Raw genomic sequence first — 12,485 nt, forward strand, 5'->3', positions numbered from 1 at the left:
CTTCTAAGAAGGCAGGAGAAGAAGGAGGGTTGTAGAGGGTGGCCAAAGGCAGGAGGGAGCAGAGGAAGGAGCTCTGGCCTCCCTCCAGCCCCGTGCTTGCTCCCCTGGCACAACCTCCCTGGGGGTGTCCGGGGGTTGGGCTGCCATGCTGGTCCTGACGCTGAGCAGGGTGCTCTTGCTGGCCCCCCCGCTCCCTAGCCCCAGCCCTGCTCCCCCTGACGGGAGCCCTCGCTCACCGTTCAACAGCAGCTCCATGACGTGCTCATGGTGTTCACTGGGAGCTGTGTTCTCCTGACGAGCCTCGGCCTCCACCCAGGCCAGCATGGGGCTACTGGGTGGTCGTCTCTCCCCCATCCTGCGGGCTGAGGGTAGAGAAGAGGCAATCTCACAGAAATGGCTCGGTGCTGTGTGAAGACGCGGGCTATGCTCGGGGACTGCTCCGCAGCCTCGTGCTCCTGCCCTGTCCCGTCACAGCCGTGCCGGACACTGGGTGGCCGGGGCTGGCTGCTCTGGCTTTTATAGGCAGCAGTGGGGAGTGCCCCGATGACGTCACAAAGGGCCCTTCTGTGACCCCGCTGCCCACTCGGGGAGGGGCGGGTGTCCCCTGCAGGGGCACAGGGGCAGCTTGGAGAGAGGGAGGTGGGGGAATCTCACCGAGTCGAGATAGAGCGCTGACGGCATTAAGCTAGGATGCTACTCAGTGTCTTTGCTAACCGTGGTGCGTTGTGCAAATTACCTAAAGCAAGAAGCCGTGGGCCCCTTCCCAAGGTCAGTCTCCCACGAAGACTGGGAGCCTGTCTTAAGAAACTGGCAGAAACTGGTCCTGCGGATGGACAAGAGCCAAGGAGCAACTGAGTCTGCGCAGAGACAAGAGGTCAAGGAGCGGAGACGAGGAAGAGTCACCAACCTTCATCCCCACAACCCCCGACAACCACCACCAAGACACACTGTGCAAGCGCAGATGGGAAGAGTTTCCAGCAATGACTGCTTGGGACTCATTTTAAGACGAAACGGGGACAGGTGATGAGTATGTGAAGCTTCAGGCCTATGTAACTCTTCGCTGTAGATAAGCAAGGCAAGTTGCCACGTCGGGTGCGCACGTCTTTGGTAGGACTACCCCCCGTTCTGCCCAGCGCTGAATAAACATACCTGCTTTTCAGTCTTACTGATTGTGGAGTCCTTTTTCCTCAAGTCAGCTTGCCTGTGGGCACCGGGCTCCTCTCAGGGTCTGCTGAGGCCCCCGTTTGCTCTTGTGTCTCTTGCCATCCAGCGTGTCCCATACCCCGGGGAACACCCTTCAGCACACTGTGGAGCCCTGCCTGTCCCCTTCCGCAAGGGTCAATGTTGAAGATTGACTCCACCTTAAGGGACACAGTGCCTTTTGTGGCTTCTCTCTTCTCTTTGAAACAACGAGGATAAAACAGAAAAGATGTAACATAGCAAGCTGAAGGGATTGCTGAACTTGATAAATTGTTGTATCGGCCTTAGTTTTGTATCGGCCTTGCTTTTGTATCGCGCCTTGTATTTGTATATAAGACTCAGTTCTAGCCACAAAATCAAGGCTGAAGAAGAAACACGGTGCCCATTAAATTAGCCTTAATTGAATTAGCCTTTTTTTGCCTGCTCCTCCTGCATGTACGTCCTGGAGGAGCTGTACATTTGGGGGTAGATGGGGAGGGGTGAGGGTTGTCATATTTACCCAGATATTGCCCCTTACATAATCGTATCTCCCTATCTCTAAGGGGGAAACAGATCCTAGGCCAGGAGCTGGTGGGGCTCATTGAGAGGGCTTTAAACTAGGTAAGATGGGGGACGGGGCTGAAACAAAGCTTGTTAGAGCTGTGCCGGGGGGACAATGGCAAGGCTGGGAGAGAAGGCAATGGCCCAAGTGAAGTGCATCTCCACTAATGCATGCAGCATTGGTAATGGCATGCATTAATGCCATGAGCGCAGTGTTGTGGGGAAATCCCTGAGTGCGTGCAGCAGGCTTCAGAATTCACTTGCAGAGGCAGAAAATGTCCCCATCCCGCAGCACCGCTGCATCCTGCCAGCGTGCAGGGTTCTTTAGGTGGGTCAGAGTGTACGGGCTGATGTGTTTCCAAGTTGAGAGAGAGAAGCACGTCTTTTTGAGGTAACAACTCGTAGGATCTTTGAGAGTAAAGCAATCTTTGCAGTAGTAGGTGCCTTTCCTGCATGCAGCTCTTCTTCAAGTGAGTAATTTTTACAGCGTGCTTATGGATTGTTGTTGTTTTGTTAACAACTTCTTACGTCGTCGTTAACAAATGATGTTATTTTGCGTGTTTTCTCTGTGGTTCTAGGTCCCTTATGATTTTTGCAGAATTACGGGGCTTACTGCAATTGTGACCTTATGCCTTCACCTGTATTTCAAATATTATCAAGGTTGCAACATTGGTGGTAAAGTGATGGAGCAGGGTTTAGGGGAAATGTTTCATCCAAGTTCCCTGTGCCAGGGTGTATCTGAAAACAACAGCAGTGGGCATGTAAGATGTAGCCTTTTTCAGGGTTGGAGACAGTTTCTTTTGTTTTTGGAGCTTTTTCCTGCTCTTTTGCTGGCTGTAGAGCCTTGTAACCTTCTGGATTTTAAGTGCTTGGAATTCTCTTAATAGGGGGATATTTAGTATCAGTTGCTGGCTAACTTGGTTTGGGGATGTAGTGGCATATGCTTCTGTTTTGGGGTTATAAATGAATCTACAAATATAACATTTTTAACCTTTTTGGGCTATATTTTAATCTCTAGATATATCAAGCCATTCTTTGTGAATCCTCTTCAGAAGATAGGCGCAGTATTATCAAGAGACTGAGCAGGGTCACCTTTTTCATCTGTGAAGGATAAGTCTGCAATTAGCCCTGCTGGGGCTGCTGTGCATTCATGTCCTGTTGGCATTTGTGGACCTGTAGTGGTTTAACCCGGCCGGCAGCTAAACACCACACAGCTGTTTGCTCACCCTCCCGCCTCCCTGTCTGGGATGGGAGAGAAACGGGAAAGCGAAGCCCGTGAGTTGAGATAAAGACAGTTTATTAAGACAGGAAAATAATAGTAACAATACATGTAATAATAATAACAATAATGATGATAATAGTACTACTACTAATAATGTGTACAAACAAGTGATGCACAATGCAATTGCTCACCACCCGCTGACCGATGCCCAGCCTAACCCCGAGCAGTCCGGCCCCCCTCCCCCAACTAGCCACCCCTATATATTGTTTAGCATGACGTCAGATGGTATGGAATACTCCTTTGGCCAGTTTGGGTCACCTGTCCTGGGTCTGTCCCCTCCCAGCTCTTGCTACACCCCCAGCCTGCCCATTGGCAGGACAGAGCAAGAAGCTGAGATGTCCTTGGCTTAGTATAAGCACTGCTCTGCAACAATTAAAACATCGGGGTGTTATCAGCACTCTTCTCATCCTAAGCCAAAACATAGCATTCTACCAGCTACTAGGAAGAAAATTAACTCTGTTCTAAGTGAAACCAGGACATCTATCCACCCCTTATTCCATACCATTTATGTCATGCTCAGGTTACACTCTTTTGCATACATTCTAATTAATCGCTATTTTCGTCTAGGGTATATAGTAATCATGGTAGTGATGACATACAGTATTATATAGTAATTAACATGATACAATTCAATTCATGGGCTATTCTCACCCAGTATTAAATCCCCTTGAGGTACACACCGGATCTCTCCGTTCTTTTGCATTACCCACCAAGTGCATCCAGGTCCCTGAGCAAAAGCAATTCCCTGAATGGGTTTGCCTTTTCCTGAGGCAGGAGTAGCCCAGACTGTTTCTTATGTGCACTACAGGAACATTATCCCCTTCTACAGTACGTAACAGGTTGATTGGGCAGGTCTAGCTTGGTTGGCAGATCCCCTAGTATTGACTAACCAGGTGGCCTTTGCTAAATGCGTATCCCAATTTTTGAATGTCCCAGCGCCCATTGCTTTCAATGTAGTCTTTAACAGTCCATTGTATCGTTCAACTTTCCCGGAGGCTGATGCATGATAGGGGATGTGATACACCCACTCAATACCATGCTCTTTGGCTGAAGCGTCTGTAAGGTTGTTTCGGAAATGAGTCCCATTGTCTGACTCTGTTCTTTCTGGGGTGCCATGTTGCCACAGGACTTGCTTTTCAAGGCCCAGGACAGTGTTCCAGGCGGTGGCGTGAGGCACAGGATATGTTTCCAGCCACCCGGTGGTTGCTTCCACCATTGTAAGTACGTGGCACTTGCCGTTGCAGGTTTGAGGGAGTGTGATGTGATCAATCTGCCAGGCCTCTCCATATTTATCTTTCAGCCATCGTCCTCCATACCAAAGAGGCTTTGACCGTTTGGCTTGCTTGATTGCAGCACATGTTTCACAGTCATGAATAACCTGTGCTATAGCGTCCATGGTCAGGTCCACCCCTCGATCACGAGCCCAACTGTATGTTGCATCTCTACCTTGATGGCCTGAGGTGTCACGGGCCCATCGGGCTATAAATAATTCACCTTTATGCTGCCAATCCAGGTCCACCTGAGCTACTTCAATCTTAGCAGCCTGATCCACCTGCTGGTTGTTTTGATGTTCTTCAGTAGCCTGATTCTTGGGCACATGAGCATCTACATGGCGTACCTTTACAGCCAGGTTCTCTACCCGAGCAGCAATATCTTGCCACAATGCAGCAGCCCAGATGGGTTTGCCCCTGCGCTGCCAGTTGTTTTGCTTCCATTGCTGTAACCATCCGCACAGGGCATTTGCTACCATCCATGAATCGGTGTAGAGATAGAGAACTGGCCATTTTTCTCGTTCAGCAATGTCTAAAGCCAGCTGAATGGCCTTCGCTTCTGCAAACTGGCTCGATTCACCTTCTCCCTCAGCAGCTTCTGCAACTCACCGTGTAGGACTCCATACAGCAGCCTTCCATCTCTGATGCTTCCCCACAATACGACAGGACCCATCAGTGAACGGGGCATATTTCTTCTCATTCTTTGGTAACTGGTTGTACAGTGGGGCTTCTTCAGCACGACCCACCTCCTCCTCTGATGATATCCCAAAGTATTTGCCTTCTGGCCAGTCCATAATCACTTCCAAAATTCCTGGGTGACTGGGGTTTCCTATTCGAGCCCGCTGAGTAATCAGTGCAACCCACTTGCTCCATGTAGCATCAGTTGCCTGATGTGTAGAGGGGACCCTTCCTTTGAACATCCAGCCTGGTACTGGCAATCGGGGTGTTAGGAGGAGCTGCGCTTCAGTACCGACCACCTCCGAAGCAGATCGAACTCCTTCATATGCTGCCAATATCTTCTTTCCAGTTGGAGTGTAGTGGGCCTCAGATCCTCTGTATTCCCAATTCCAAAACCCCAGGTGTCGACCTTGATTTTCCCCAGGTTCTTTCTGCCACAGGCTCCAGGTGGGGCCATTCTCCCCGGCTGCGGTGTAGAGCACATTCTTTACATCTGGTCCTGTTCGGACTGGCCCAAAGGCTACTGCATGAACTGTTTCCTGCTTGATTTGTTCAAAGGCTTGTCGTTGTTCAGGGCCCCATTCAAACTCATTCTTCTTACGGGTTACTTGGTAGAGCGGGTTTACAATCAGACTGTAATTTGGAATGTGCATTCTCCAAAACCCCACAACACCTAGGAAAGTTTGTGTTTCTTTTTTGCTAGTTGGTGGAGACATAGCTGTTATTTTGTTGATCACATCCATTGGGATTTGACAACGTCCATCTTGCCATTTTATTCCTAAAAACTGGATCTCTCGTGCAGGTCCTTTGACTTTATTTTGTTTTATGGCAAAACTGGCTTTCAGAAGGATTTGGACTATTTTCTTTCCTTTCTCAAAAACTTCCTCTGCTGTGTCACCCCACACAATAACGTCATCGATGTACTGCAGGTGTTCAGGAGCTTCCCCCTGCTCCAGAGCAGACTGGATCAGTCCATGGCAAATGGTAGGGCTGTGTTTCCACCCCTGGGGCAGCCGATTCCAAGTATATTGGACTCCCCTCCAAGTGAAGGCAAATTGTGGCCTGTACTCTGCTGCTAGAGGGATGGAGAAAAATGCATTAGCGATATCAATTGTGGTGTACCACTTGGCTGCCTTTGATTCCAGTTCATACTGAAGTTCCAGCATGTCCGGCACTGCAGCACTCAGTGGTGGCGTCACTTCGTTGAGGCCACGATAGTCCACTGTTAGTCTCCACTCACCATTAGACATTCGCACTGGCCATATGGGACTATTGAAAGGTGAATGAGTCTTTCTGATCACTTCTTGGCTCTCCAATTGACGAATTAGCTTATGGATGGGAATCAGGGAGTCTCGGGTAGTGCGATATTGCCGCCGGTGCACAGTTGTGGTAGCAATTGGCACTTGGTGTTCTTTGACCCTCAGCAACCCCACAACAGAGGGGTCCTCTGAGAGACCAGGCGAGGTAGATAATTGTTTAATGCCCTCTGTCTCTAAGGCAGCTATACCAAAAGCCCACCGGAACCTTTTTGGGTCCTTGAAATATCCTCTTCTAAGATAGTCTATGCCAAGGATACATGGAGCATCCGGGCCAGTCACAATGCGGTGCTTTTCCCACTCATTCCCAGTCAGACTCACTTCAGCCTCCAATACAGTCAACTGCTGAGATCCCCCTGTCACTCCACAAATACAGATGGGCTCTGGCCCTTTATAGCTCGATGGCATTGCAGTACCTTGTGCAGCGGTGTCTACTAAAGCCTTATACTTCTATGCGTCTGACGTGCCAGGCCATCGAATCCACACAGTCCAATAAACTTGATTGTCCCTTTCCTCCCCCTGGCTGGAGGCAGGGCTCACCTAATCCTGGTCAGAATCTTCTTCATTTCTGTGTTTGAAGGACTGTCTGCTGGACGTTGGAGCAGCAAACTTTTCAGAGAATTCCTTTTTCCCGATTGTTTTCTTTTGCAACTCACATACCTGTGCCTCTAGGGTCGCGGTAGATTTTCCATCCCATTTTCTCATGTCCTCTCCATGGTCTCGTAAGTAAAACCACAGTGTGGCACAGGGTGAGTACCCACCATATCGTCTTCCTTGTGTGGATGAACGCTTACCCCGATAGCTAAGAAACTGCTTTGCACAGGTGGGGAGGAAAATAATCTCTCTTCAAGTTGGTGAACCTTTTCAGAAAGTTTCTCCCAAGTGTTCTCTTTTGGTCGGTGGACACTGGTTGGTTCAGGTGGGGAGGAAGATAGATTCTCTTTAAGTTGGTGGAACTCTTTAGAAAGTTTCTCCACAGCTGAGATGCAGGCCTGTAAGGAAGAGGAGAGACTTTCTTTGTACTGCCGGAGTTGTTTAGCCACTTCATCCACTGTGGGTTCCTCATCCTCTTTCCAGGCCATTATTGCCAATGAGCTGGCATATGATGACGGTGCACTCCGTACAAACTTCCGCCACATGGGTCGTGTACACCTGACTTCATCTGGATCTGTGGATGTTTGTCTGAGGTCTGGATCCTCATAAATCACTTCCCGTATGGCTAATTCCCTCAGGTACTGGATTCCCTTCTCCATAGTGGTCCACTTGCCTGGTAGACATTCAAGTTCTTCCTTGAAGGGATACCTTTCCCTCACAGCTGAGAGGAGACGCCTCCAGAGGCTGTGAGATTGTGCTCCATCTGCAATTGCTTTGTCAATGCCTGCATCTCTAGCAAGGGATCCCAGCCGCTTGGCTTCCCTGCCGTCTAATTCCACACAATTGGCTCCAGTGTCCCAGCACCGGAGCAGCCAGGTGACAAGCTGCTCACCTATACAACGACCAAAATCTTTTCGCACATCTCGTAGCTCACGCTCGTATAGGTTTCGGGTAGTTACTGTTGATTTTTCGGCATCCTCCTCTTCCTCCTTCTGAATCCCTGATGGCCCAGCGTCGTCGTCATCTCTATACCTAGATTTGGCAGAAGACTCTCTGCGTTCGAAACGATCTGAATCTCTATACCATTTTTTCGCCTTCTCTACAGGGTCAACTTGCACTGCTACAGCTCGTTTCTCTGACCTTGTTACAGGGTCTGCCACAGGGGTTGGAATACCCTCTGCAGGGTCAACTTGCACGGCTACCGCTCATTTCTCTGACCCTGTTACAGGGTCTGCCACAGGGGTTGGAATACCCTCTGCAGGGTCAACTTGCACGGCTACCGCTCATTTCTCTGACCCAGCCACAGGAGCTGGAGCGGCTGCAGGAACTGGAACTGGGGTGGCTGCAGAGTCCACCGTAGGGGTCGCAGTGGCCGTTGGATCTGTCACAGGACTTGGAGTGGCCGCAGGGTCTGTCACTAAGTTGATAACAGTATCAATGGCAGCTCGATAGGCATAAGCCAGGCCCCAGCACGTTACAATGATTTGTGTTACTTTGGAACTGTCAGAGTCGTGACACCTTTTTTTCAAGCATTCTGCCAGATTTTTAGGATTTTGCAGTTGTTCAGGGGTGAATTTCCAAAACACTGGGGGTGCCAACTGCTCTAGATGCCTGCCCATATCCTCCCATACTCCCTGCCACCCACAACTATACTGCCTCCGGGCAGATCTCCGGATGAGCTTCCTAAGTAGTTGTTTAACTTTGAGCAAAACCTGAAGCACATTCAGGAGGCATAACAACAAGACCATGCTGGTCTGACTATCCCAAGGATATTCAGTATCTTGGAGAGCTATTGTAACAAGCTTGGAGGATAAGAGGGTGGTGAAGGAGAAAGGGAGAGTGATCAAGTAAGAAAAAATATCTTCCCCTTTCCCCTCCACAGATTGACTCCCTAATGAAAAAAGGCAACAGGTATAATTGCTAATAGTTTCCAAGATACAGTTTCCAGAGTATAGAGTCGACGATGTTACTGAGTACAAATACCAAGTTAGAGTCATGACCAGATATTTCATCGTCTCATAAGCCACTGTTACAGCACACAGTACCATAATGATCTGAAACCAGGGCCCAGAGAGGATAAAAAACATGACAGAGAGCACATATGGAAAATAATGTGCTATAATACTCAATTTGGAAAACAGGCGCAGAAGACTTGAGATTAAAGCAATCAGCATTATGACAAGTGACTATTAAGCAGGTCTAATACTTATACCAATTTTAGTTTAACACCCTCTGGTCAGATCTGCCGTTATCTCAACCTTTCGGGCCCCACGTTGGGCGCCAAAAAGACTGTTGTGGTTTAACCTGGCCGGCAGCTAAACACCACGCAGCCGTTCGCTCCCCCTCCCCCCTCCCTCTCTGGGACGGGGGAGAGAAATGGAAAGTGAAGCCCGTGAGTTGAGATAAAGACAGTTTAATAAGACAGGAAAATAATAATAACAACAACAACAACAACAACAATAATAATAACAATAACAATAATAATAATATACAGTGATGATAATAGTACTACTACTAATAATGTGTACAAACAAGTGATGCACAATGCAATTGCTCACCACCCGCTGACCGATGCCCAGCCTAACCCCGAGCAGTCCGGCCCCCCTCCCCCAACTAGCCACCCCTATATATTGTTTAGCATGACGTCAGATGGTATGGAATACTCCTTTGGCCAGTTTGGGTCACCTGTCCTGGGTCTGTCCCCTCCCAGCTCTTGCTACACCCCCAGCCTGCCCATTGGCAGGACAGAGCAAGAAGCTGAGATGTCCTTGGCTTAGTATAAGCACTGCTCTGCAACAATTAAAACATCGGGGTGTTATCAGCACTCTTCTCATCCTAAGCCAAAACATAGCATTCTACCAGCTACTAGGAAGAAAATTAACTCTGTTCTAAGTGAAACCAGGACACTAGTACGGGAGGATACATGACTATCTGGAGGAGTCACAGTCTCATCTGAGTCATCACCCTGTTCCTGTGGTCGAGGGGGAGGCTTAAATACATCTATCAGGTCTTGTTTTGGTCCCTGATGAATTTTACTTATCTTAGTACACCTCTGCCCGATGCTGCACGCTGAACAACACCATCTCAACTTGCCTTTAAGTCCCTTACTGTTTCCTCGCTCAAGGGCTAACACTATGGGGTCCTGTGGAGGCACAATTCCACAGTCCCTCTGCCACTCTGGGTGATTTCGGAGAGTGAAAAACATGTCTGCATATGCAGCCTCATCCCATTTACTTTCTCTTCTCAGAAACAGCATCAACTGTAATATAGTGTTATAATTAATAGTACCATTGAGGGGCCACTTCTCTCCATCCTCTAATTTATAAAGTAGCCACCACTGATTGAAATGCTAGAAATGGCTCAGTCTTCAAAATAGGATTAAATAAAAAAAAAAATAGGATTTTTTAAAAGAATAGAGGTAAGCAAACAGCGCTGGGTGTACCAGGAGTCTCCGCTCCACCAGGACGCACACCAGTTACATCAAGTATCTGATTTTTATGCTCCTAGACTAATACATATTCGTTACTACTTCTAAAAAAAATAGGTTATTATAATTAGCTTCCAGGCTCCAGTCCCTCCTACTGGAGCATGCGCATCAGTCTCCGGTGGTCCCTCTGGGGGTCTCTAGGGGTCTTTCATGCTGAAGGATCGTAGTCTTCCTCTCCAAGTTTTTTCTTGTCCTTCCCCTTTGTACTCCTTGGCACCATGTCAAGTTTATACAGCACCCCCTGCAGGTCTTGTCTCCTAGCTGTCCTTCAGCTTCTTTTTTTTCTTCTTCTTAATCTCTTGGCCACCTGGCCAGATATCAGAGGACTGCATAGTATCCCATAACAGTCACTAGTTGTTATCAGTTGTTCTGAAACCCCCAGACATCAAAGACTTCATACAAACACAAATAGCTTTCTTATTGACACTTCATGAGTAATTAAAACATTCCTCACCAGCCGTTCACAGGGACAGTCACACCTATAGCCGTGTTAAATTAATCTCAAAGAAGACAAAAAACAAAAGGCTGTAACTATTAGAAATAGAAGTTCGGAATAACAAAAGCAAACAGGTTCATAAATTTGAGGAGTATTTTCTGAAGACTTGATAAATTGACTAGAATGAGGGGGAGACTGGGACACACTGCATCTGTGGTTCAAGAATTAAATTGCCAGTGCAGGACCCAGAGGCAGACAGGACTGTTCTTTATTGACACAAATTGTTAAAACATTCCTAACACAATATTTGATAAGAGTTCTTTTACTCTCTGTTCCCCCTTGCCCCACTATATCCCTCCAATATGTAAGTGTACATCCTAAGGGGCTTTTCTGTGAGATTTCTTTGCTTTGACTTTGTCCCATTCTAATCTATAGCAGTTAACGTTCCACCGTCCTCTAAGGAGCTGTTTACTAATTTATCCCAATCCCTCCAAAATCCACAGTATATGCAATTAAAATCAGGCAACCGTAAACCAACTGCCTGTAAACGATTACACCAAGGACAGCTGAGCCTGAAAGACCGATAATACACCAGAGCAAATTTAGTTCCCTTTGGCATACACCCCAATAGCAGTCCTTATATTACACTGTATTTACCGATGTTTAAAAGAATACTTTAACAACAAATGCCCAGGCCTTTATAAATACAACATACAATTATTATTCCAATTAGAATTATTCCCCCAGCAGCTGCAAACACTATAACAGTTATCATTAAGGCTCACTTACCCCCCCCTTCTGTCTCTTTTCACAATCTTTTAGGAGGTTCCTTGTGGTTCTTGGAACCAGGGTATAATGGCTTATACTCAAAACCCCTTTTGGCCATTCTATCAGCCCCCAAAAACCCTTTTGGCTGCTCTACCGGCCACCTCCCAGGACACCCTCAGGGTTCATGTCACGTGCTAGACGTCTCTATAAGACTTATCGACCTCCCTGGCAAATTGGCTTAACTTTATTAACATATACCATTTGTCCGCAACCACAGGATCTTCCTCTATCCCCGTAGTGAGCGGCAGGGAAAGGAGCTACTCTGAGAGAGAAAAAAAGGGGCTCGAGGTGCACCTAGGAGGTCCATTCTACAGTCGATCCCACAACCAAACAGAGTCCTCCTGCCTGGCTTGCCAAACTGACGTGTGGAAAAGACTCCACAACCATTGGGTTGTAACGTAGGTATACTTTATTATAGTGCACCGGGTGCACTGGGAATAGCTTCCCTCAAAAAGTGCTCACCTGCCCGGTCATCTCTCACAATTTTATGCACAAACACTGTTACATATTACATGAGCTCTAATACATATTCATTAATTTCCGGAAAAGGCAGACCTCTTCCAAGTACTCATTTCCATACTCCCCGCCCTTGGCTCCTTTCGGTTGCGCCTGTGCAATGTATCCTGGTGGTTGTGTGCAGGGGTCTTTCAGGATGAAGGCACCGAGGAAGAGGGGGTTAAGCTCTCTTTGCCTTTGTGGACTTTGACATTCTGTTGGACAGTTTAAGCCTTTTTTGCTTATCTTTGCCTTGTTTCCTGCCACCAAGTTGTTCATTCTTTCTTAACAAGATGTTCATTCTTCCCTCATCCATTAGCCTTGAACGATATCTTCTTTTTACATCTCCTTCTAATCT

The sequence above is a fragment of the Netta rufina genome (genome assembly GCF_964035555.1).
Source record: "Netta rufina genome assembly, chromosome: 32".
NCBI classification, from domain to species: Eukaryota; Metazoa; Chordata; class Aves; order Anseriformes; family Anatidae; genus Netta; species Netta rufina.